This window comes from Carlito syrichta, unplaced genomic scaffold, assembly GCF_000164805.1.
Source record: "Carlito syrichta isolate Samal-C Ts95f unplaced genomic scaffold, Tarsius_syrichta-2.0.1 Scaffold210132, whole genome shotgun sequence".
Lineage (NCBI taxonomy): Eukaryota > Metazoa > Chordata > Mammalia > Primates > Tarsiidae > Carlito > Carlito syrichta.
In genome coordinates this window covers 1-5107 of record NW_007154228.1, presented here as the reverse complement: position 1 = coordinate 5107, position 5107 = coordinate 1, and the positions used below count along the sequence as shown (strand labels likewise).

The following is a 5107-nucleotide window of genomic DNA, read 5'->3' as shown; positions in this document are numbered from 1 at the left end:
GTTGAGGGGAAGCCTAAAGGGGAGCGAGGGGAAAAGCCTGAATTCCTCTGGAGTTATTAGCTCAGGTTCCAAACGCAGGTGGCAGCTGTCCCAGGGAGTCCGGAGTCTGCTCTCCTGCACCATAATCTTTCTCCGGAAGGGCATGCGTGGTCAGCCCTTTTTCCATTTCCATACTTAATGCTCGCTCTCGCCACCACGATCCCCACTCCGTTCCACAGTTCCACCGTTCCACAGTGAAAACAACCTTCTGTGGAGCAGGGTGGGGTGGGAACACCAGGGGCAGGGACAGTGGGGCCGAGCAAACAGTGCGCATGCTCCATGCGGGCGCGGGGGAGGGAGCAGCTTTGTGCCGTCAGGCTGCGCCTGCGCCCTGCGTCACCGGCGTCCCGGACTCAATGGCCGTGAATCGGTCAGGGGGACTCGGGGCGCGATGGTGCCGCGGTGCCAGGTAAAGGGGGAAGGGGTGAGTGCGTGTGAGCCTGGTGCGGAGGCCCTCCCGGACGTGTCTGTCTAGCCACCTCCCTCCACAGACTCCGCCTGGCCATCCTGACCTCCCTAACACACATCCACACTGACCTGGACTTTGGTTCCGAGCTGCCATCGCCACAGCCACCACCAGTCACCTCCAGAGCCACCACCGTGGTGGCCCCTCCAGGACGCTTTGCTCCAGCCGCCCCAACAGAAGTCAAGTGTACTCCGTGAACTCTTGGTGTCCAGGTCACGGCGTCGCGGACAGGCTGGATCTCCTGGATCTTTTTTGGATCCCCCTTTTGTCAGATTATTCTTTTGGGCGAAGCTAAAATTTTTAATCTAAAAAGAAAGGCATGCAATTAAGAATTCTTGTGAAGAAATGTGCTTCACCTATGGATGTACACACCCTTGATTATTTGCAAACCTGTGATTATTTTGTAGAGAACAATTTGTAGTGAGCGACAGGTGAGTTGTTTTACTTAGTCGGATCCTTGGGATAACAGACTGTTGGCACTGGTTTGTCCTAGGAAATACCAGGTTATCCAGGTTTCAAACCCTCTTGCTTTTATAAATGTCACGTTTTTTGTGTTGCATAATTTAATCTTCAGCAGCTGGGTCTAGTGTTATGTAGACTGGAATCAAAGTTCATTTAACAGCTACGAAGGGGCTGTTTTTTCGCTAATCTGGTCATTTAGTTTATTTGGGTAATTCATCTCTTGACTCATATTTGTTCATTTCTTGTGTTTATAAAAGGTGCTGTAATTTTATGTCAACTAGAGACAAGCTTAGCATGTTTTCTATAAAGATATATAATTAGGATTTCTGCTATGGGACACTTAAAAGACACCCAGAAATTAGTCTGAATTGTGTTTAAAACATAACAGTTTTTCAAAATTTGTGTTTGTAGACATGAAACTTTTTATGAATGATTTCATTTAACTTACAAAATTTGTCTTTGACTAAAGTAATACATTTGAAAAATGAGAAAACGTCTCTGCATGGGTAGAACGAAAAGGACTATGAGTTCTTCTTAAGTGCATTTTCTTTATTTTCAGGTTGAAGTATTGTATTTTGCAAAAAGTGCTGAAATAGCGGGAGTTCGCTCAGAGACTATTTCTGTGCCACAAGAAATAAAAGCATCGCAGCTGTGAAAGGAGATAGAGTCTCAGCATCCTGGGTAGTTAAATGTTTGCTAGAATGAATGTGATTAACACATTTTTTATATTTAAAAAATGTATAACTGATAAACATTTCTAAAAAGGGTAATTTCCATGCTTATTGTCAAAAAGGGTCATTAGTTATATTTTTCTGGAACTACTGAAAACTTAAACTCTAGTATTTAGGAAAGCAACATTTTTTAAGAAAGGCTAGAGGTATTTTATCCAAAAACCACAGTGAGCTGGCATACTTCCAGAGGTACATGATTATATCCTCTTTCATAATTTACAAAATACATGTAGAATCTGCATTTTTATAACATTAAATGAAATTGTTACAAATTTTGCTAAAAATATGTTTTAAACATTTTGTTCTGCCCCCTCTTTAGAAAATGCAAAGAGAAATTTCTAAGGTTAAAAGAAAAATTAGCTACAACAAATTCTAGATGTCATTGAATTTGAATTTTTTTTCAATATTTAATTTTTTTTCTGGTTCTTGAAAATCTATAATTTGATGGTTGTCATTCCTACCTCAAGTCTTTTTTGGAACAAAATATGAAAGCGACTTACTGGAAGGTGTTCCAGGAATATTAATAGTCTCACTTAAGTCTGTATAATTGTTTAACCTGGAAGTCCTAGTGCTTTGTAAAAGATACTCAGCAATATATATTTAGATTCTTGATTTCACATCTTTTAAGGTGCTCTTACAATGACCTGATAATCAATGAAACATGGTGTGCCCTCTGTTCTACTTTACCTTGAATCTGTTACCTGCAGGGAGACACCTGGTCTTGTACTCATTTTCACTATGCCTGAGAAGAAAACTTACATTGTCCAGATATGAAGAAACAGCTTTATTATTACAACTGTGTTGCAGATGGCTCTGTGAACTGTGTCATCTTTTCATCTTTCTAAGCAACTTTTCTGTATTTGAATAGGATAATGTGTACAAGCACAGTTTGTGGGAAATCTTATAGCTTTACTTAGTAGGCTTGTACACATAGGTGGATGGCCCCTAGAAAGGCCATGCATGAATTTGGAAAGTTTTATTTTCTTTTGACCTGGTTTGAATATTGTTTCCAGTCTGGTGTTTTTTTTTTCATTGTTTGATCCTCTATGACACACAACTTCTAATAAAGAGTTGATAGCAGTTTAATGTGTTCTTTCCAGTGAAAAGGTATGTTCTTCAGAGGATATGTCCATTGCCTATAGAAGGAGTTAATTAGTAATTTTGCAGGTGACGCTTCACATAGTGTTATTTATGTAATATCTTTAATTGCAGCTAAAGAGATTTGTGGCTTATCACAGCTTTGATACGTCTAATCATATTTTTTCCTCTTCGGATTGACTGATGTTAAAAATCAAGTGATATTTGCTGTTCATCAAGAATATGTTGAGCTTGGAGATCAGCTCCTCTTGCTTCACCGGGAAATGATTGCTATTATCCCTGCATTAGTGAAGTAGTGCTTCTGCGCTGTCTAGGCATGTGAGATTTGTTTTTCTTAACCAGTCTTACAGAGAAGAATTGTATAGATGATAACTTGTATGTGGTTTGCTGTTGCTGTATATCCTTTGTAAGTCTGTCTGCACCGCATCTTTATTGATGTAGCAACCCATTATTGATGCAGACACATTTATAAATACCGACTTACCTCTCTGCATTAACTTGATTGTAAGCATTTTAATTTAATATCAGTTTGATATGTTTGTATATTTATAATGGTTTATTAAGATCTTAGTATTATATATCAGGACCAGTGCTAGACAGTGGAATATTAGCATACATATTTTGCAGGTGAGAAAACAAATTCAGAGGAATTAAAAAACTCATCTCTGATCTCATAGCTGATAAGTGAAAGAGCTAACATTTGAACTCATAGGACTCTGTATCCTTTTGTTCAAATGTGCTTACTAGTATGAGATAATAGCTCTCCTGTGCACAGAGAAATGTGGAAAAAGTGCACAGCTAGATAGTCAAAAGATAACTATGCCTGAGAAGAAAGCCTATCATTGTCCATGTATAAATAAACTATTTTATAGTCATAGCTTTGTTGCAGGAGGCACTGTGACTATGCCATCTTTTCATCATTTCAAGTAACTTAGCTCATATTTGAGTAGGATAAATGTGCATGGACATTTTTCTGTGTAGCCTAGAGAGTTCATGCTTATGTATAGACACAAGGAGGCATAATTTATTATCAACTAAAGAATAAATAATGTAGAAATTAGCAGTCATCGTCAATCAAAAACTCTTGTAAGTTAGGATACAAAGAAACCTTTCTTAATTTCACAGGATTTTTAACCCCAAATCAAGAGTAACTAGCATACTTAATGGTAAACAATTTGGTTCCATTAGAGAATGAAACAAGTCAAAGATGCCTTTTTAAATTTTTTTAACCCATTTCCCCCCACCATCCTTGAAGGGTATGCCACAAAAGAAGAAGAAGGAGGAGGAGGATAGGGAGGAGAAGGAGAAGGAGGAGAAGAAGAATGTGCAAAGATATTTTTCTGTGTAGTCTGGGGAGATCATGCTTATGTGCAGACAGAGTGAGGCATAATTTATTATCAACTAAATAATAAATAATGTAGAAATCGGCAGTCATCTTGAATCAAAAACTCTTGTAAGTTAGGAATGAACAAAACTTTCTTAGTCTGACAGAATTTTTACCCCAAAGCAGGAGGAAATATCATACTTAATGGTTAAAACTTGGGTCCATTAGAGAAAGAAATAAGCCAAGGATGACTTTATATTTTTTCACCCATATTACCCACCATCCTTGAGGGTAATCCCACAAAAGAAGAAGAAAGAGGAGGAGGAGTTGGAGGGGGAGGAGGAGGGGGAGGAGGAGAATGTGCAAGGACACTTTCCTGTGTAGTCTGGAAATAGCATGCTTATGTGCAGACAGAATGAGGCATAGTTTATTATCAACTAGAGGAGGAGGAGGAGGAGGAGAATGTGCAAGGACGTTTTCCTGTGCAGTCTGGAGAGATCATGATTATGTGCAGACAGAATGAGGTATAATTTATTATCAACTAAAGAATAAATAATGTAGGAATTATCAGTCATCTTGAATAAAAAACTCTTGTAAGTTAGAAATGAAAGAAAACTTTTTTAATTTGATTTTTACCCCAAATCAAGAGTATCATACTTAATGGTAAAAACTTGGTTCCAGTAGAGAAAGAAACAAGCCAAGGGTGCCTTTTATTTTTTCACCTATTTCACCCACCATCCTTGAGGGTTATCCCACAAAAGAAGAAGAAAGAGGAGGTGGAGAGGAGGAGGAGAACATTCAACGACGTTTTCCTGTGTATTCTGGAGAGATCATTCTTATGTGCACACAGGTTTAATCATAATATATTATCAATTAAAGAATAAATGTAGAAATTAGCAGTCTTCTTGAATCAAAAACTCTTGTAAGTTAGGAATGAAAGAAACCTTTCTTAATTTGACAGTATGTTTACACCAAATCTAGAGTAAG

The 5107-nt window shown here is 38.3% G+C and overlaps 1 pseudogene; it reads left to right on the top strand.

Annotated features, from left to right (window-relative positions):
* The first annotated feature begins 430 nt into the window (after window positions 1-430).
* Window positions 431-3092, top strand: LOC103253209 (annotated as a pseudogene).
* Window positions 3093-5107: the final 2015 nt, after the last annotated feature.